The 21,527-nt window shown below is 44.0% G+C and overlaps 1 protein-coding gene across 2 annotated transcripts in view; it reads right to left on the bottom strand.

Moving 5' to 3' along the window:
• The window catches only part of ZC3H12C (zinc finger CCCH-type containing 12C), a 56,849-nt gene extending 47,503 nt beyond the window's left edge, over window positions 1-9,346 (bottom strand). Inside the window, exons 1-2 of one of the 2 annotated variants that reach the window (XM_034758824.1) lie at window positions 8,915-9,346; window positions 7,972-8,103 (exon numbers count right to left, since the gene is read on the bottom strand). The gene's annotated coding sequence lies outside the window, so the exon portion shown is untranslated. Of the gene's footprint in view, window positions 1-7,971; window positions 8,313-8,914 lie in introns of those variants that run through there. The other variant, XM_034758825.1, reaches the window with a different exon arrangement.
• Window positions 9,347-21,527: the final 12,181 nt, after the last annotated feature.

The following is a 21,527-nucleotide window of genomic DNA, read 5'->3' on the forward strand; positions in this document are numbered from 1 at the left end:
CAGTGTTCAGTGGAAACTTTTTGGTTTAAAGATCAGAATGAAAATTGTTTTCTTTTACAATCTCGAAGAAATGAAAAACGTTAGCACCTTGCTGAGTTCACCTATCTGCAGGTAAACAATTTAACAGCCTGTGCAAGTGCTAAGTGAACAGGAAGAAGGATAAATAGATGAAGTTAAACTACTTGTAGCACCAGTGGCTTATACAAGGTTTCTTCTTGCTCTACAGACCAGGGAAACACAATATGCCCAATCTGTACCATTTTGGTATCTGGAATTTAATGAGATAGTCCAGCCACTGACAAAGCCTCGCTAAAGCCATTGCCTAGAAGAAGTAAACAGCTTTAAGAAAACTGACCCTAAAAGTCTGTGCAGTCTTGAGGCCTGCAGTCTGGAACTAAGTATTTATTACCTTACAAAAGCAAGGGTGTAACTATTTTTGGATAGGTCTTATAGAAGGGTGGTAGGATTCTCCTACAGTCCCACACTGTAGGCAGGCATTAGAACCCTGCAGGTTAATTCCTTAATTCACTGAGCAGGTGTGGTTTGTCAAATTCCACCCTGAGTAAGAGACATAGGACTTCCCCTTTCAAAAGAAAGCTGGGGTCAGCCATAAGGAAGGAAAGCTACAGCAGCCAAATTTGAGGAGAAGGTTTAGGTTGTTTAATTTGAATTGCTTTTGGTTACAAATCAAAATCCCAGCTAGCAGATAACTCTTGACTTTGTACAAGTTGTGTGCAGCATTTTGTTGGAGCAGGGTAAGGAATCCATCAGCTTACATCTAGTACCAGAAGTTGTGGAATTTTTCACACAACCTCCACAATAAAATGTATAAAGAGGGAAAAAAAAGGATAAGTGGCTGGTGGAACAACAGCTGAAGCAGAAAGCTCAGATTTCAGTCTCTGAGCAACAAGCATAGGCTTTGCCCAGAAGCATTTTCAAGAAGTCCAGACTGCAGTTTACCAGGAACAGCAATGGCAGTCCCAGAAACAGTAAGTCATCCAACTTACAGTTCAGCAACAATGGCAAAAGCCCAGTTGGCAGTTCAACAAGAATGGCAGCAGCAATTCCAGGAGCAGCTGCTATATAGACTTGCAAAACAAGGTGCAGTGCCCTGGGTGTTTGTAAATCTCAACTGTTTCCTAGTCAGAGATGGAACTATTTCCAGAGGCATATTTGGTCATTTACAGAAAGTGGCTATTGCAGGGCAGGAGTCATCATCATCTTAGGTATTCAATCAATTCCTTTTTGAGGGGAGAAGTAGAGATGGCATATCAGGCCCTGGGAGAGGATGCTACCACAACTATGAGGATGATCAGATCTGCCATCCTAGACAAGTTGGGGATCTCTGAGAAAATACTCAAAGTGGTTTTCAGGGATCTCTTTTCCTTGGAGATGCAGCCATGCAACTATGCTTGGCGTTTGACAGGCTGGACAACTTGATGGCTCAAGAGTGATATTTACAGACAGTCAAGGAACTGATAGACCTGCTAGTCCTAGAGCAAGATTAGCTGCCTGGCAGAGTGAAAGAATGGATGTGTTGATACCAGCTGTCTATGCTAGCAGAAGTAGTGCAACAAAAGGCATATGACAACTCCTATGGTAGAAGCTAGCATCTCAACCAAAAATGAATCCAGTTCTTTGCTAGATTTTGTTAGCCTTGAGGTACATGGGTTGAGGTGAAAGGTCAACATTCCTTCTACCTCATCAAGAGGAACTGGCCAGAGAAGACACTATTTTTGTCAGACCCAGACATAGGTTTGCCACTGCAAAGTTCATCAGTTTGGGATTTGGGTAATGCTACCGTAAAATAAAAGTTTTCACCAAATCAAAGTTTCAAAATATTATCTCACGAGCAGTGAGATCGTGTGTGACCTATTGCTGGTGCTTTAACTTCCAACCCTTGCAGCTCATCAATCACAGTTCATATGTGAACTAAAGTGATCTGGGAGGATGGCATAGGAGAACAGATATTTCAGAACCACCATACTGACAACCAATTTTGGCGTCGGCTAACATGTCAAAAAGGCTAATGGAGTTTAGCCAGCCTCTGATCTCTGTCTACCTATGACATCTGTAGAGCTTCCATGTGGAATTCTTTTAACATATTTACAATAACTTATGCCATATTCCTTTGTCAGGCAGCACTATGTCTCCAACTTCACTAACTCCTACAATCCCCAGCACTTATTTGTGACTTTCAATTCCATCCTAAACCCTTCCCTTCAAAGCACAAGACATTGCTGTATATTTCAATAAGGATTGACATATCTCCTTGGGTATGACTTTCTTCTAGCTGATTCCCCTCAAAATACTGTCCACAAAACAAACGAAAACAAAACAAAACAAACCTACCTCTATAATGCCTGCCCCAACTCTATTCGCTTTTGAACTCATCACATTTGCTGTTTACAATTGATTTAATTTCCTCTCTATCCTACCTCAAGAAAAAAATAACAGTTTGGAGAAGGAACATATTCTATTAAGTTTGCAATATCTTCCAGAAGTTGTATCAGGATATGCTGGCCCTTTAAAATGGGTCCAGATCCAAAAGCTGGGAACGGGCAACAGGGGATGGATTGCTTGATGATTATCTCTTCTGTTCATTCCCTCTGAAGCACCTGGCATTGCCCACTGTTGGAAGACAGGATACTGGGCTAGATGCACCTTTGGTATGAACCCAATATGGCCATTCTTATGTTAAAAATTGTCGTCACTATGTCAGCCCAAAACACAGGCATTCTGGGAGCTGTATTTTCTAGGGCATGTGAGCTCTAAGCCTCTACAGCAGGGATCGGCAACCTTTGGCATGTGGACAGTCAGGGAAATCCGCTGGTGGGCCGGGACGGTTTGTTTACCTGCAACGTCCGCGGGGTCGCAGCTCCCACTGGCCGCGGTTCACTGTTCCAGGCCAATGGGGGCTGCAGGAAGCAGTGGCCAGCACATCCCTTGGCCCATGCCACTTCCCGTAGCCCCCATTGGCCTGGAACGGTGAACCACAGCCAGTGGGAGCTGCAATCAGCCAACCCTGCAGACGCTGCAGGTAAACAAACCATCCCGGCCCACCAGAGGATTTCCCTGGTGGGCCATGTGCCAAAGGTTGCCAATCCCTGCTCTACAGCAAAGAATTCCGGGAAGAATGAAGCAGCATATACAAGTAGCTATCATATTTCACAAGGTGGAAGTTGTGGAAAGAGTAGGTATGCTAGGTAAGGACTGTGGAAAAATCAACATAGATACCTGGCCAGAGAAGGGAAAGAGTAGAATCTTATAGTGTTTGTGAGGGGATCTGGAGAGAATGAAGAACCTTGGGATCAAACAGAAGAGGCAGCATCGGCCAAGAAGATATACAGGGTTTGGGAACTGGTACTTATTTGGGGCCCAAGGGTGGCATTTTGGGAGGATGCTTCCCTCCACAACCCAATACTGAGAATTTTAAGTGTTGTTTGTTTGTTTTGGGCACCCTTGTGAAAGAGCCAATGGCCCAGTATGGAATACTATGCAAAGGAAGTGCTTGTTTAAAATGTTTTTTATTTTGCATTTTTGTTACCCTAGAAAGAGTGGACTTCTCTTTAAGAATCAATTATTCTTAGTGAATGAAAGTAATTGAGGATTGGGGCGAGGAGGTCTGAGAGACTGCCTTACTTTTTGCTTGTGTCTCCCACAGTATTCTATTCATATGCTACTTTTAATATGCAACTTATAAACAGAGAAAACAAATACCAGTTCTTTGAAACCATATAACACAGCCAGAATGGCTGGTACAAATCCTGGGTTTCTCGCTCCAGATCTATAGTAAAAGCAATGTATTTATATGAAATACTTAAGATGCTTCCTGTCTACAATCATTCTAAGCATGACTAGTCAATAAAATTTTCAAAGACTAAACATCTTCCATTATTCTTTTACAAATGACACTCAAAACCCTTATTGTACCTAGAACCTTATATATGGGTACAGAACTGAGTGTTTGAATAATTGTCTACTCTCTCCTAATGATGGACAATGGCTAGGCGTCCATATGCTGCTTTTCCTAGCTCTATCAGCAACTTTAGTTCCCAATGACTATAAGTTACTGTTCACTGGCAAGATCTTCAAGTTTCAGTGGGATCCAAGAGGGTAGTGCTGGGCACCTGGTCAGGTAACAAGAAATACCTTTCGACAGTTTGCTTATGTTCTGTCTTGTCTATCTGGACTGTAAACTGTCTGGGATAGGACTATGTTTTATGTGTTTGTATAACGTGTATACAAACCCTGATCCTGACTGGGTCTTTAAGTGCTACCACAATACAAGTATAAAGATATAGCAAGTGAATATTCAACACCGAAGATCAAGTTATCTCAGAGTACGTTCAACACTATCCCATAAAAGAGTATTTAAGATAATCTATGAGGCATTTGCTTTATCTAAGGCCCCAAACCTGCAACTGGCTCTGTGTACATTGACTCCTGTGCCCAAATATCCTAAATTTACTAGCATTTCTCTGAGTAACCATTATCTCTCTCCCGTTCCCACTAGTGCATATCAAAGAATTTTTTAATAGCTAAAATATACTTAAAGAGATATGAATAATAGGAACTCTATAATCTAGAAGACAAAGGCCTAATGAGATCCAAGCATTGGAATAACTATCACTAGAAGTCTTCAAATAAAGATTGGATATGTTTCTAAAAAGGATGAAATTCTAACTCAACAAGAAGTTATTGGCCTGATGGAAGAATTACTGGGTGAAGTTCTATGATCTATGTAATGCAGGAAGTTAAACTAGAACCCAAATCCCTTTTGGCTTAAATCTATGAATTGCTGGGCTGTTTACAGGCAAGCTATGTTGGCTAAAAAAAGATCTTACCCAAACTAAACTTCTTGTCTGATTGTTTTTTTTAATTTTTTTCTTAATTCACTTTCATTGCTTTTGCATTGCTTGTCTTCATTTCATTGTTGGGGATATACCTCTACCCCGATATAACGCGACCCGATATAACACAAATTCGAATATAACGCGGTAAAGCAGTGCTCAGGGGGAGGCGGGGTGGGGCTGCGCACTCAGGTGGATCAAAACAAGTTTGATATAACGCGGTTTCACCTATAATGTGGTAAGATTTTTTGGCTCCCGAGGACAGCATTATATCGGGGTAGAGGTGTATTTTCAACTGGAAGAGGGACTACCAGAAATCTCTCTCAAAAAAAGCTTAGTCTCATGAGATTTACAACTCAAGTTTATGTAACTGAGAGAGTTACATTCTGAATAAACAAAATATGTTGGGTGCGCATCAGAACCAAACTGAACCTCTAACACTTTCAAGGTTAACCAATATCAAAAATCTAGTTCTCCTTGAGCAGCAAAAAGAGACTCTGGACTATCACTGCTTGATATTTTTAAAGCACAGATCCATCCAGTAAAGTTAGTAATTAAATCATTCCAACAGATTAATACTCAGCCCAATATTCTGAGACTCCATCTGTGCATAAACACCAGTCTCCACAAACAGATGAGCAAAGTCCTGGATAATACCTATGCTCAATCAGTTTTTTGAAAATGACATACCTAAAATACCATCTGATTCTCCAACTTTTACACCCTAGGAAAATTCCATCTGAATTTTTTTTTTTTTTTAAATCAAGATGTGTGGTATTTTTCTAAAAACTCACAAGCAATCTGAATACAGGAGACTGATAGCATACTGGGACAATACATGCCAAATTATGAAATTTCCATGTGACTGATGTCCTTTTAGCCTAATTTAAGAAGTGCTTCCACTATCCTACATAACTAAAGCAGCTGTAAAGTTACTGAATGTTGACATAGCAAACTGGTAATAAAATAGCATTGCTTTCAATATACATTCACTACTATCCACTTCAAGGAAGACTTCACCAAGTACATCTAGAGAAATGTGCTCTTGCATTGCAGCTACATATACTAAATACAGTAAGTATTAACTAATGTTCCAGTAAACTGAATGGAACCTGGTTGAGAACCACTGATATAGACAATCCCTGCCAGTAAGTGTTTAACAGATATATTGGAAAGGGAGCAACACATTACTTTGAAAACCCAGAGGTACATGAATGGCTTAGTTTCTTTCTAGATCAGAAGGCAATGTTAAACTTCTAAACACTCATCTTCAGAATATACAGTCAAAGTTGACATTAGTGACCTTAGCTGGTCACTAAATGTGAGGCACTACTCAGAGCTGTGGGTCCCCCCCCCGCTGAAACTAACAATCAGGAGTGATCTTGAACAAAATATTCTTGGATTGTACCAAAATTATTTGTATAGACGTGCTCAAAGGCCCCAAATAGGATTCGGGCTCCACTGTGCTAGGTGCTATACAAACACAGCATAAAACAGGCCCCTATCCCAAAGAGTTCACAATTTAGAACCTAAATCCTACAAACATTGTTGCACATGCATAAAATTTCTCACAGGTGTTTGCAAAATTAAGTCTAAATTTAGACAACAGAAGAGGATGAAAACTTTTTACATTAAAGGTACAAACAATTTTCTAAAAAAAAACCCCACACTTGCTAGTTGAAAATTTTTCAGACCCGTTACAAATAACACCTATGATTGGCCAAAATATATATATATTTGTTTAGTGTACGTAATAGCATTTTTGGTATAGGGAATTTCCTTGTTTTCCCTATTTGTGACATTTTCACCTAGCAATGTGGGAATGAATTATTTTGTCTGTTAAATACTGAGAAGTGTATTCAAAACCATAATAACCAGCAAAGGGGGAACTCTAGGACAAGTTTTGCACATGAAACTATTTTTAAACTCCTCCTTAAATTGGCTATATATTAAGTTAAACATGCCCCTTAATATAACTGTTTCTATGACCTCTGAACACAGAGTTACAAAAACAGTTTTAAAGAATTATCTGAATAGTAAAGATTAATTATTGGCTACACAAAGTCAACTGCTCTTGACTTTAAACAAATATTTCCACCATGGTACATCTAAGAAAGTGAAGCAGTTTAAACCGACTACCTGAAAGGAACTGATCAAACACCATTATGCATGCAAGTGAGTCAAAAGGCTTCTTCCCATGTCACAAGAGGTAGGGTGACCAGATGTCCTGATTTTATAGGGACCGTCCCGATTTTGGGGTCTTTTTCTTATATAGGCTCCTATATACCCCCCACCCCCATCCCGATTTTTCACACTTGCTGTCTAGTCACCCTGCAAGAGGTGTTCGATCACAAGCAAGGAAAAGGAAAATGGACAGGCAAATGGAGGAAGTCTTTCAGAAGTCAACATAACAGGGGAACAGTTGTCTCATCACAGATCTCCTGTTCCCCAAGCCATAGGTCTGTGTCCCTGAAACAGTGGAAGTTTTATGGTATCACAGTCTTTCCAATCCTAAAATACAACCCTTTCCTAAAGAACACAGCACAACTCTCGCCAGCCCTTGGATTACACATGCTATCTTCATAAATATGGACAAGAGTAGAGATAACTAACAAAAGCTAGGATTAGAGCTAAAATATGTTATTTTGGGGGGGGGGGGAGGAAGAGGCTGGATTTGGAATGTCTCTGGAGAAGACTTTGAAGCGGCTTGTTTTTGGAGTGGTGTTGTAGTCCTGTGGGTCCCAGGATCTCAGAGAGACAAGGTAGGTGAGGTAATATATATTTTACTGGACCAGCTTCTGAAGAGGTCTGTGTAACTCGAAAGCGTGTCTCTTTCACCAACAGAAGTTGGTCCAATAAAAGATATTACCTCCCCCACCTTGTCTTTGGAGTGACTGGCTAGACTGAAAGAGGCATTTGGTGGATTGAGGCAAGAGGGTGTGTTGGGGAAAGGGACTAATTGGAGCGGGGTGCTTGCGGGATGTGGCGACAGGGAGAAGGGATAGGAGGCTAGAGGGGCTGCCCGGTGAGATAGGGAGAGGGGATGGAGGAGGGACCGGGCTGTTCGGGGGGGGGCGGCTCGGTGTCAGCGGGGCTCGGCAGGTACCGGGTCTCTTACCTCGCATGAAACCACGGAGCATCCGCCTCGCCTCACAGCGGCAGCCGCCCGGCATTCAACTCGGCCGCTCGGCGCGCCGCTAGCCCGGTGATCTCACCAACGCGACCTCGAGGAGCCACCGGCAGCCAAGGCCTGGAAACAAAGCGGGCAGCAGCCCCGGGGCCACCTTTAGGTCACACGCCGGCCCGGGCCCGCTGCCTCCGTCTCCAGACCCCGCAGCGCGGAGCGGAAACTCTCCGGCCGCCGCCATGGCCACAGGACACGCCGGGGAGGCGCCCACGCCGCGCCACAGTTACCACGGCCCAGCTCCCTGCCCCCGGTCCTGGCTACATCCCCCAGCTGCCGCCGTCCCCTTATTTCCCCCCGAACTCCCTGGCCTAGCTACACCCCACAGCTTCTCCTGCCCCGGCTACCCCCCTCCCCAGCTCTCTGCCCCGGCTACACCCCCAGTTCCTCGTAGCCCGCCTCCCCCCCCCAGCTCCCTGCCCGGCCGGGCTACAACCCCAACTCTTGCTCCCACCCCAGCGCCCTGTCCAGCCCACGCCCCCCAGTTCCTGCTAGCTCCCCCTGCCCTTGCTGTGCCCCAGCTCCCTGCCCTGGCTACAACCCCACCGCCCGCTCCCACCCCAGCGCCCTGCCCCGACTACGCCCCCTAGTGCCTTCCATCTCCCTGCCCCCTCCTCCTTCTTCTTCTGCCCCGGCTACGCCCCCACCCCAGCGCCCTGTCCCGGCTACGTCCCCCTCCCGCCAGCTCCCTGATCCCCCTCGGGTCCCGGGCCGGGCTACACGCTCCCTGCGCCCCCAATTCCTACCCCCGCCAGCTCCACCCCTCCGCGGTCGCAGCCGCCCGCTCCGTTACCCGGGTCTCTGCCCCGGGAGCTAGCTGGATCCCTCCCGCTCCGTCCCACCGCTGCCCAACGGAACGAATCTGTTGCTCCACAACCTGCTCGCAGGCTCCTTGCAGCAGCATGTCCCGAGCCACCGCTTCTGGGCCCCTTGGCTCGGCTCGCTGTGATGCTGGCTGGGGGAGCCGACTTCACGTAACCCTGGGGCGAGACGCCTGCTTCTTCCCTAGCATCGCTGGGGCTGCTGCATTTCACTTCCTCCCCTGTTCATGGCAGGAGCTGCTTGGGAGACAGACGCGCTGAAAGAGGAAGCCTGTGCTTAGTGCTCCTCTCCTCTGGCAGCACCAAGCAAGCCGCCGCCTCCTCCTCCTGCTGGAGGGAGGCTTGGTTGGAAACCAGCACCTGCTGCTGGAGATCACTAAAAATTGAAATTGGAAACCAAGGGGAGACAGGAGGAGCCCTCAGGGATCGTCCTAGGGAGCCGCTGCTCCCCTCCCTTGCCCTGGAACTCTCTCGCCTGATGAGAGAGACCCCGGGTTTTCTGCTGAAATCTTATCTATACAACAAGTTAACTAGTAGCGGTCTACGTTTAAAAAAAAAAAACCTGCTAAAGGAGAGAGGCTGAGCTTGGGATAGGCATGGAGGTGACCACATTTGCCCAATTTAACTCTAGCAGCAAAAAAAAAACAGAACGGCAAACACTTGTTTGGTGCCGAAATAACGATACCGGTGCTGGTGATATGCCAGGGCTGTAGCCCCCGTTGTACAGGAAAGAGCCAGAAAGTTTAGATTGTGAAAAGTTAATGTGTTGATTACAACACAGTACCCAGACACTTCAGGCTTGTAGCACAAACGAAGCAGAACTGTTAAATCAGACTTGTCTATACTGGGACATTTTAACAAAAAAATCCAGCCGCTGCAACCACATGTTCAACTGCCATTTCTGAGCAAATCTAATTAGCACAGTGTTTAAAATAGTTGCCAAAAACAGTGAGAAATCTACTGTAGCGCTCCCAACATTACTAATGTCAGTATAACTGAATTAGTGGTAGCAAAAGTGTGTGTGTGTGTGTGGGGGGGGGGGGGGGTTGAGTTAAATCCCTAGCATACCAAGGCTAAAGAAGAGCATACCACAATTCAGGAATATGGTAAAAATGGTTTGTCAGGATCTATATTGCAAGACTAAACCATTTTTTAACTGTGTGGGGCCTTAACATGTTGACTAGACCAGAAGTTCTCAAACTGTGGCCCGTGGGCCACCAGTGGTCTGTGAGCTCCATTCAGGTGGTCCGCGGATAGTTGCCTCTAAGGTGTGCGCCTGGGTGGCCGCATATGAGAGAATGAAGGGCCACCCACCTAATTAGTGAAGCTGCGCAGGCATGGCTCCACTAATTAGGTGCCTTGACCCTGGAGAAAACGCACATGTAAGGTGAGGTGGTGGCCTTGGGGGGAATAGGGGATAGATGGGAGGGGGCAGTGTAGTAAGAAGAGGGGGTGGGGGGAATTTGGGATGTGCAGGGCTGCAGTGGCCAGAGAAAGAGGTGACTTTCCCCAGCTCCAGGGCTGCGGCTGCCAGGGACAGACAGCCCTCCTTCCCAGCCCCAGCTCGGGGGCTGCCGTGGCTGGGGAGAGAGGGCACATCCATGAGTAAGACTACTCATATTAAAATATGAGTTGTGTGCTTTTATTTGTAGAACAAAAACATGTTAATTATTATTAATTAATTATTATTAAGGTTTTTTTTATATAGCACTTTTATCCAAAGCGCTTTACAATAGATAGCTACCAGTACAAACAACATTTGGAAAGATCATTAAGTGGTCCGCTGAGACCCTCATCAATTTTCAAGTGGTCTGCGGAAAAAAAAAGTTTGAGAACCACTAGACTAGACCTTGCAACAACATAGCTTTTCACCTGATAGATGGAACATAGGATTCACTCTCATTTAGTTTCTTGTTGTTGCCGCTGACTTCCAACACTGAATAACACTCAGGAATATAAACTTTGATCCAGTGTTAGCTCTCAGGTAACAACTAAAGAAATTAAAGAAATTAGATATTTTATCATTGGGATGGATTGATCCACATGCTGATAAGAAGTAGCAACACTCTTCTGGGGGCTCCATTTGTTTTTGATTATGGTGTCATTGCTGCATGTAGATGCACAATATGGTGCATCTGTCCATGTTACTTGGAGCCAACAGATCCAGTATGATATCTGCCTTCTGAGATGACTTTTACCCAGAAATATCAACATAGTTTCATTCAGAAATTTAATGCTGACCAATTGGCTATGGAAAGGAACTAACTCAAGGGACAACAATATCACTAATAATTTCAAAAAATCATATTCTAGAGTGAAAGTGGGGCTAGGTAGCACCAAAGCCATATGAACAGCTGACTTGTAATAAATAAAATGCTAAAATCTTAAACTTCTTAGAAACCTCTCCTGTTGTTGGATGAGGCAATGTGCTGAAAATTTTTGAAAACAAAGTAGAAGTTAATCCCAGTTAATATGTGGTATTCTTAGCTAGTTTGGACTAGATGGTTAGGCGCTTCCACCACAAGTGATTAGATCAGTACTTCGCATCGACTTTGAGCCTACAAAATGAGTTGCCATCAGTAAGTTTCTCCTGGTATTTTCTAGTGTAGAAGTTCTCAACCAGAGGCCCTTGGGAGGTCACAAGCAGGTTTCCAGGGGTCTGCCAAAATAAACCAGAGAGCAGGGCCGCCATTAGACTTGCTGGCAGGGCAGAAAACCAAAGCCCGAGCCCTGCCACCCAGGGCTGAAGCCGAAGCCCTGTGGTGTGGGGCCCCAGGCAATTGCCCTGCCTGCTGCACCCTAACGCCAGCCCTGGCTTGTAAGCTACTGGATATGCAGAAAAACAGTTGTGGCACAGGTGGACCGTGGAATTTTTATAGCATGTTGTTGGGCAGGGGGCTCAGAAAGAAAAAGGTTGATAGCTGCTGCCCTACTGCCTTCCAAATGTTATGACTGGTAATAATATTTTCATTTGAGGATCTCCAGTGTTTGTATGTGTCAATTAAGCCTCACAACACTCCTCGGAGGGAGGTAAGTAGCATTGTGTCTATTTGTATAGATGGGGAATGAAACTCTGAGACCTTAAGCATTTTGCCAAATATCACAAAGTGAGTCTGTGAGAGAGCTGGAAACAGAGCCCAGAAATCCTGACTCCAGTCCCATGCTCTAATTACTAGACAACTATTCCTCCCACCTTCTTTTTGCATTTGTGGCAACAAAATAGTCTGTTCCTTTTCACCATCCTACTGTGTCTGCTCCTGAATGTCGCTAGATGTGGCTTAATGCCAGGAAGGCTGTCAGATTGTATGAATGAATCTTTAATTTTGAGATCACAGCTCACCACTAGACTGAGCATGTGCAAAATATATGGTATAAATTATTGTGACTCATAGCCTTTAACATGTTTATGTGGTTGTCACTGACAAATATTTCAGTATTAAAAACTATGAAGAGATAGTTAGACTTCGAGCAGAGACGAAGCTAACCTTGTAAACTTTGTCCACAATTCAACTTATTCTACCAAATGCCTGTGTAGGAATGTGAATCCTCTATCATCCTGACAAAATGCCCTTATCTTTTTTGTCTGGCCATCAGAGTGTGACAGACTATGTATTATGAAGACTTGAAATGGATCATAATCTATCTCCAGTCAATATCTATGGTAAAATAAATTTTCCCTCTTATGACATGTTCCACAAGTGCTGCAGTCTTCATTATCACAGCCATATACATATGATGAATAACATACTGGGGGAAAAGTGAATTATGATGGAATTTATATTTCAGAGGTTTGCAGTCTGTTGCCCTTGTACCACTGCTGGCCCCTGGAGAGCTGGTGGGTCACAGGATCTTGGGTCTTCTTTTTTCCAGCTGCTTGTGAGCTAATTAATTGTAAATAAGGAATTAGAGGCCTGTAAAAGCAGACGGAATGCAGGAGAACTAGCTTAGCTGTCTCTACTAGGAGCCACTGCTACGTGAAAGAGGGAGAAGAAATGAGAACTTTCCTCAGGGTTTGGAGTCATCAGCAGGAGAAGCCAAATTAAACCCAGTTTGAGATTTTTAAAGGTGCCTAAAGGAGTTAGGTACCCAGATACAATGGGATTTAGAGACCTAACTTTCTTCGGCTCTTCTGAAAATCCTAGCCTTCGTAGAGAAGTCCATATAAATGCTGCAGAACTGGCAGCAGTAGACAGATTGGGCCAATGGTTCTTAAAGGGTTGTAAATACTTTCCGTCCTTGAGTTACTTGCGGCATGATTAATTAAATGAACACATATACAGTCTTATTAGAGCCCTTGTTCTTATTTCCCAGTATGACTTTAATTATTCTTTTGTCCACAGTGAGAAGAACTTGGCTCTTGTTAGGTCCCAGTCCAGCAATGATCTCTGTGCGGATGCAGGGGACTGCCTGCATGAAAATCGCTGCAGTAGCAGAGCCTTAGTGAATGAATACAAAGGAGGACCACTCTGGTAAAAAACAGCATTGTTAGGCCTTACTCTTGAATTGTTGCCAATCCACAAGCAATATTTTTCCATTGAGGTTGGACTTGTATGGGTATTCTATAGGACTTTTCTGTTTTTCCTTTTTTGGTTTTTCCTTTTTCAATATGAGCTTCCTCAGTCAATTTTGTTTCTAAATAGTTTCTCCACTTATGGAAATTGATAGCTATCATATTTTTATTAATCATTTATCTAGAACCATAAAGCGCTACAGAGGAAGTAGTGGCATAGGCAGAGATAATATTACAAACAAGCCAGAATGTACAGAATGGGTTTTGGCCATTAGAGCATGAATACTTAACAGGCGGATTTTGAGTAGTTCTGAAAAAAATATAGCAACTCTGAAGCACAGTTCTGTTATTTCACTGTCTTATATTGCAGTAGTGCCTAGAGGGCCCCAACCAAGATTGAGGCCCCAATGTTTTAGGAATAATATATACACACATTAAGAGACAGTCTCCATCCTGAAGAGCTTACAGTCTAGATAAATAGGACAGACAAAGGGTGGGAGAAAGGAAGTGTTATCATCCTCATTTTATACATGAGGAGCTCAGGAACAGAGAGATTAAGTGATTTACCTAAGATCTCACAGGAAGTCTGTGATAGTCAGGAATTTAACCCTGGTCTCCTGATGCTAGTCTGGTGCCTCTGTGACAGGGTGTACCAATCCCGCACTGTGGGCCCAGGAGGCCACACCCCTTTTCCCCTGCTGTGCATGCTCCAGATGTAAGAGAGAGAGAGAAAAGAAGGCAGCAAGGTCAGTCGGGGCTGCCTGCGGTGGAGGAAGGATGTGTACTGCAGTGTTCTCCAGAGGAGCCAATGATGCTTCATGTGCCAGAGCCCATGGACCCGGACTATGCTATGGACAACTCGCCGACTGCAGAGACTGATGGTGTAACATGGTTTCTAGGTGTTATGTTTGTGTTTGTGTTCAATACACATTAGTGGTTATGTTATAATGTTTAATATTTAGTAATAGAATGCATAAAGCAATGGTCACCGAGAGACTGGTTCAAACCAACTCAGTCTGGAACTTTCGCGCCACGCAGGCTATTTAAGGACAGTGCTCCGTGTCAGCCAGGCTGTCCATTGAAGAGGCAGCCAGATACCTGTCTTGTTTGCGTGGGCTTCGGAGGATTCCTTCTATGGTTCCTGATCCACATTATCGATCTGCAAAGGCATCAAACACCTGAGCCAACCTACCCATTCCCGGTTCTAGCACTGTTGTGTTCCTGGTTCGGCCATAAAAGGTCCTGAGCTCCTTCTATCTCTGGGCACGCCAGTCCGGTGAGAGAGTTGTAGGTCCAGGATCCTACGATTCCTAGCTTCAATGACAGATACTCAACATCAGTTGCTGATTTCCAGACTCCTAGAGACAGTACAGTTACTGGGTTTTTTTCTTTGTTTTACCTTTTAGTTATAGTTAATTGCCAAGGTCGGGGGTGGGGGCGGGAGCTGGGCTTCACACCCATCTCCATCTTTTGGGGCAACCACATTGCTTTTTTCATGGTTTATCGTGTTTTATTCTTTCCCTTTCCCAAACATTGTTAGCTTTCCCTAATAAATTCCCTGTTTGTTTTTGAAGCATACACCTCTCTCTGTCTTTCTTTAAATCTGTTACATACTTGCGGGAAGTGGGTGGATTAATTTACTCCCCAGGTGATAGATACTAGAACGCCAGTCCTAGAATCTGGCCACTGTTACTGAGAACCTGTAACAATGGGGATGCCAAGATGCTGCTAGCCAAAGAGATGCCTGGGATGCAACTTGTGGCAGGAAGTGACCCAGGGGATGTAGCAGAAGCCGATGCCTAAAAACCCTTAGTGGGGAAGTCCCTGGCTACATATGACCCTAGGTTGGAACCCAGCAGAGCAGGAGGGGCTGGGTTTCCCTACCACAGACCACTAGACGTGGCTGCTGTTTGCTCTCGGTCCCAGCCTGAGGGCTCAGGGACCATAAACTGTGTGTTTGTTCTGCCCCAACCAGGGGCTATAGACTGATTGATTGCTGTTCTTCCCTGCTCCAGAGGCTGATTCCCCAATTGCTACTGTCTGCCCCAGCCAGGAGGCTTAGGGGCAATAGACTAATTGTTTGCTCTGCACCACCATGTGGCTATAGACTGATTGCTGTGCCCTCTCACCCAGACAGCCAGAACATGGCGGCATGTGGAGCCCCCATTAGGGGAGGCTAGTTCCTGGCTCTGCCCCTTCCATCCATGCCCCACCCCTGAAGCCAGAGCCCCAAGCATGCCCTCCTCCACCTGGAGGAGTCCCGAGCACCCCCCGCCCCTTGGCTGGAGAAGTCTTGGGCCAGCAGAAGCCCCAAGCCTCCCCCCCCACCTGCTCGGAGGAGCCCCGAGCCAGCCGCGCGATGCCTGCCTGCCCAAGACCCCAAGCCGCTGCAGGGAAAAGCTTCTCACTCTTGTCTGAAGAAGCTTTTCATATGCCCCATACAGGTTCCGGGGTGGCTGAAGAGGCAGTATTTGCTACTCAGCTTCCTGAGTTTATCAGTAATCTCTCTGGAGTCCAGGGAAACTACTGATGAACCCAGGAAGCTGAATAGCACACACCGCTTCCTCAGCTTCCCTGGAACCTGCACGGGGCATAATAAAACAAACTTCCCCCCAAACCCCGTAACCAAGGGCCTATTATACTTGCTGCCCATGGGCCAGAACTGCCTCTCCCAGCCAGGAGGCTTGTGGGGGTCATAGACTATTTGTTTGCCCAGCCCTGCCCCGGGGCTACAGGCTGACAATTGTTCCATCCTACCCAGGGGGACAGAACTTCAACTCTTCTTGTTGGCCCAGCCTGGAGACTCGGGGCTATTGACTGTTTATTTGCTCATCCCCACCAGGGGTCCAGAACCCACCATATTGCAGTTACCTGATCAAACAGGGAATCCTGACAACTGAGTGTTAGGGAGTGTCAATCCCGCACTGGGCCCCCTGTCAGAGCCTCAAACAGAAGACCATCCTTTCTCTCTAGCTTTAGTTTCAGATGTCCATATAACATTATAAGTAGCAAAATGGGGAGTGGTAGCAAGACTATAGAGAGAGGCAAAGGAAGAGGGGTTACTTCGCAAGCCCAGAAACTAGTGTGGGGAGGACCAGTAGGTGGCAATTGTAATACAAGTTCCGGTCTTAGTTTGAGTCTTCACAGTGGTAGTTGTACAGATAAAGGGTCTTCATTAGTGATGTTGAATAGTGATATTCAGTTGCACTGATGACCATATTTTAGTGTACATTTACATTGTACTGTTGATAAGACAAGACATAGTACTGGCTGTGGTGGCAAAATGGAGGTGACAGTAGTATTAGCAGGTGACATAAAAGGGGTGGCAATGCCCGGAGATGGGACACTAGTTTATATGAGGCCTGACAGTACATCCTAATTGTATTTGGGAGAGTTTATTCTCTGCTCACTTCTGTTCTCAAACTACAGAATATTTAAAGGTTCTGCTTATTTTGCTTTTTAAAAATGGCATTAAGAGCTATTATCTGTGCCTGTCATTACTGCTTTCTTCACTTGTCAGACTTGTTGCCAATGATCCACCAGTTGCTCGTTTTTTTAGCGAATTTAGTGGCCGATGGCAGTGTAAACTGGAGACCTGTATTTATCTACAGAGCAAGTCCAGCATATGGTTTGTCACTGCAAGCTTCTCAATACACTTCACCACCAATGTGTATCAGCCCAGGCTTGGAGGGTCCATCTCAAGTTGGAAGAGCGTAGTTTATTCTCCAGCTTATTCATTTGGCCAGCTATATTAGAGGAGACTCAGACTTCTATGATCAAAGACTGCTTGTTTCCTTAGCCTCAGATTGGTGGTGGTGGTGATGTTTTAAAAACGTTGGAAATGGTGTACAAAATCAAATATAAGTATCAGTTTTAAAAAGAGATTCAGTGAAAGGATTTTAAAAAATTAAATATTCTCTGACAATGCATCTTGCTACGATATTGCTTTATTTTGGAAGTCTATTCCAGAGACTGAACAATGGATGAGTCAGTTAAAAGCAACTGCAGTGCTGGAGAAGATGACTGTTAATTTTCAAAACAGGAGAGAACAATAGAATAGAATTAATTTTGAAACTACTTAAAGTATCAAGAGACTTCAGCATGAACTTTTCTGTAGTAAACCTGTTGCCTCAATGGATTTTATCTGTAGTGACTGTTTGACAATGACTTCTTTTTGAAGAGATCCCTACAATAGCCTCTCAAACACTACAAGACCAATGTTTTCCTGGATATTTGACTCAAGTGTGTTGAATTGCTCCATCCTAAGCATTCCATGAAATAGTTTTACAGAAAAAAGGTCATTGCCCTACAGTGTGGAATCTCCAACAATAATAGATAAGAGCAAGGAAGTAAAACTGAGCCGTTTAGTCTCATTTTCCAGACTGACTGTAGCATGGGGTGGAGGGGTAAAGTAGTTGTAAATAATATTTTTAAATTAGTTTTAATAATCTAAGGTCATGCTGTTATTTCTCTATACAGTGAGTAGCACAATGGGGGCCCTGATCCTTGATGCTATTGTAATACAAATAATAAATGATGATGGTTAAAATAAAAATAGCTTATTACAAGCTATGTAATCTGCTATTCTTTGTCTGGTGGAAGAAAGGAACAATACTGAATTCTTGCACACCATTTTGTGAGACTTAATTCACATTTGAACAGTTAGTGAGTTTTCTTCCACCAATACATATAAATAGAATGAACCTGTTGTTTTTTAAAAATAAGCGTAACCCCCCCATTCTGCTCACTATTCCAGTATGAGGTTATTCAAGATAGGGGAAGGCTGCCTTGTGGCTTTTACACAACTTTGGGAAACTAGGACTGAGGGTCATCAATGTTCTCTGCATTGTGTGTCAGTGTGTGTTCACCTCAGACCAGACCCACTCAGACAAACCATCAGGAACTATTACTAGAGAAAATTCTCCAGTCTCTACTTTGTATTTCTGAACTCTGTTCTCAAATAAGTAAAAGTCACTCCATGCTGAGATTGACACCGCGAACCCTGAGCATGCTCAGTAAGAACTTAGGAATTCTTTTTTTTTTAAAGTGTCCTGGCAAAGAGCCAAGTATGTGAGGCGTGGATCAGCAGACTCACAGCTCTGAGGTAAAGGACAAGAGTGAGCATGTGCAAAATTGGTGGCTACTGAGCATGTACAGTAAGGGGTGACAGAGATCAGTTAGCTGGTAAGAACTCACTCAGACCATGTTGATGACGCTCGTTAAAAAAATAATGCATGAATTACATTTGTGGATGAACTCCTTGGGGGAGAATTGTATGTCTCCTCCTTTGTGTTTTACTCACATTCTGCCATATATTTCATGTTATAGCAGTCTTGGATGATGACCCAACATGTTGTTTGTTTTAAGAACACTTTCACTGCAGATTTGACAAAACGCAAAACCCAATGTGAGATTTCTAAAGACCTGTACTCGACCCAAGATCTAAGAATCTGAAGTGCCTTCCAAAATCTGATTGGGACGAGGTGTGGAGCATGCTTGCAGAAGTCTTAAAAGAGCAACACTCCAATGCCGAAACTACAGAACCCGAACCACCAAAAAAGAAAATACAACCTTTGTGACGTTGTGCAGTCTATATGGTTTTATAAAAACATGATAATAAGTGAATATAATGTAACTGGGATAGTTTTATAAAGATTTGATAATAAGTGAATATAATGCAACTGGGATATGCTTCGTACAAAAGGTCTCTTGTAAGGTATCATTGCAAAGCTCATAATCTACTGAGTGTGATCATCCTATTTGTAGAAATGTACTACTCTTGTTTCTAAAACCAGAAATATAAAACATAACTCTGAGGGCCTATTGTAATTATGTAAAGTGTGGGCCATTAATGATGGTTTGGAATCTTGATGACTCCCATTAACAAGGACCATTGTCTGCAGATGGCTGTGTTCACCTGTTAGTCTTCCCGTATATGTGTGTGCTGGCAAGTGGGCAATGAAGTCTTGCAGTGACATGTGATCATGTCACCTGAACTGGAATCCATCTTTAACCCAATGCTTTTCCAGTGACGGGGGGTGGAAACCCAGAGGGACAAAGGGTTCCTGCCTTATGCAAAAGATATATAAAGGGGTGGAACAGAACAAAGGGACACAGGAGCCATCATGAAGAATCCCCTAGCTATTACCTAAGCTGGGACAAGAGCTGTACCAGGGGAAAGAATTGTGCCCAGGCCTGGAAGGTGTCCAGTCTAAGAAAAAACTTACTGAAGCATCTCTGAGGGTGAGATTATCTGTATTCAGTTTGATTAGGCATAGATCTGCGCATTTTATTTTATTTTGCTTGGTGACTTACTTTGTTCTGTCTGTTATTACTTGGAACCTCTTAAATCCTATTTTTTGTATTTAATAAAATCACTTTTTTCCTTATTAATTTACTCAGAGTATGTATTAATATCTGGGGAAGCAAACACTGTGCATATCTCTCTATCAGTGTTATAGAGGGCGAACAATTTATGAGTTTGCCCTGCATAAGCTTTATACAGGGTAAAACGGATTTATCTGGGTTTAGATCCCATTGGGAGTTGGCCATCTGAGTGCTAAAGACAAGGACACTTCTGTGAGCTGTTTTCAGGTAAACTTGCAGCTCTGGGACAAATGATTCAGATCCTGGGTCTGTGTTGGAGCAGATGGGTGTGTCTGGCTCAGCAAGACAGGGTGCTGGAGTCCTGAGCTGGCAGGGAAAACAGAAGCAAGGGTAGTCTTGGTACATTGGGTGGCAGCTCCCAAGCGGGTTTCTGTGATCCGTCACAACCTTCTGCTGGTGGTATTTGACTCAGATGATGAGAATGAACTGCTTTGGATCGTTATTGATCAGAACCCATCATCAGCATGGAAGCATGTCCCCTGGAATGGTGGTTGAAGCATGAAGGGACATATGAATCTTTAGAGCATCTGGCACGTAAATATCTTGCAAACTCGCTACAACAGTGCCATGCAAATGCTTGTTCTCACTTTCAGATGACATTGTAAACAAGAAGCGGGCAGCATTGTCTCCTGCAAATGTAAACAAACCTGTTTGTCTGAGCGATTGGCTGAAGTAGGATTGAGTGGACTTGTGGGCTCTAAAGTTTTACATTGTTTTATTTTTGAATGCAGTTATTTTTTTGTACATAATTCTACTTTTGTAAGTTCAACTTTCATGATAAAGAGATTGCACTACAGTACTTGTATTAAGTGAATTAAAAAAATACTGTTTTATTTTTACAGTGCAAATATGTATTATAAAAATAAATCTAAAGTGAGCACTGTACACTTTGTATTCTGTATTTGTAATTGAAATCAATATATTTGAAAATGTGGAAAACATCCAAAAATATGTATATAAATTGTATTCTATTATTGTTTAACAGTGTGATTAATTGCAATTAATTTTTTAAATTGCTTGACAGCCCTACTTGTAATGTTTCTGAAAGTTTCCTGCTGCACATCATCCTACAGCAGCACTAGCAAAAAAACCCCCGATACAACAAAACCCTGTTTCTGGACCCCTTTCAACAGGCAGCCCCTGTTCTAGATCAAACTGGACAGGTACCTTTCGCGGTCTGGTTGAGTGCCTAGGAACAATCTGCACTGCATCATTTGTCAGGGCAGCTTGGTGCATGCTGGTTATCATTTGGGCTGGCACATCCATTCTATCTTCTATGTTTCTCTCCCAGGCCAGCTGACGCAGTTCTCCTTGCAGCTATCAGAATGTCAGGCTGGGGGGCTGCATAGGTGCCAACCTGTTCCACATTTCTTGCTCCTGGGTGTCATGTGTGAACTGTGGTGTCAATATATAGTCCCAATCAGGGAAAGGAGGCTTTCCCCTGCCCCTCAGCTCAGTAGGGCCCCTAACTCAATGGCATAGGATGAAGCTGTCTCTCTCAGGTATTGGTGTCTTTCATAAAAGTCTGCCCTGGGGACCAGTGACAAATGGCAACCACTGTATTCTGCTCTAAGCTCTTCAACAGTTCAGGCTGGAAATTGCGCCTGAGGCAGCAGGTTAAGGACTAACGTATGGACCCCTCCCACTGAGGTATCTCACCAGTGTGGGGAATTTCAAAGGCTCAGGAATGCCAGTGGCTGATAGCAGATACTCTGTATCTTTTATCCAGGCCTCTGTGTCTATCCTGCAGTCTGCATCACCACTGAACTCAG

Source organism: Trachemys scripta, chromosome 1 (genome assembly GCF_013100865.1).
Source record: "Trachemys scripta elegans isolate TJP31775 chromosome 1, CAS_Tse_1.0, whole genome shotgun sequence".
Classification (NCBI taxonomy): domain Eukaryota; kingdom Metazoa; phylum Chordata; order Testudines; family Emydidae; genus Trachemys; species Trachemys scripta.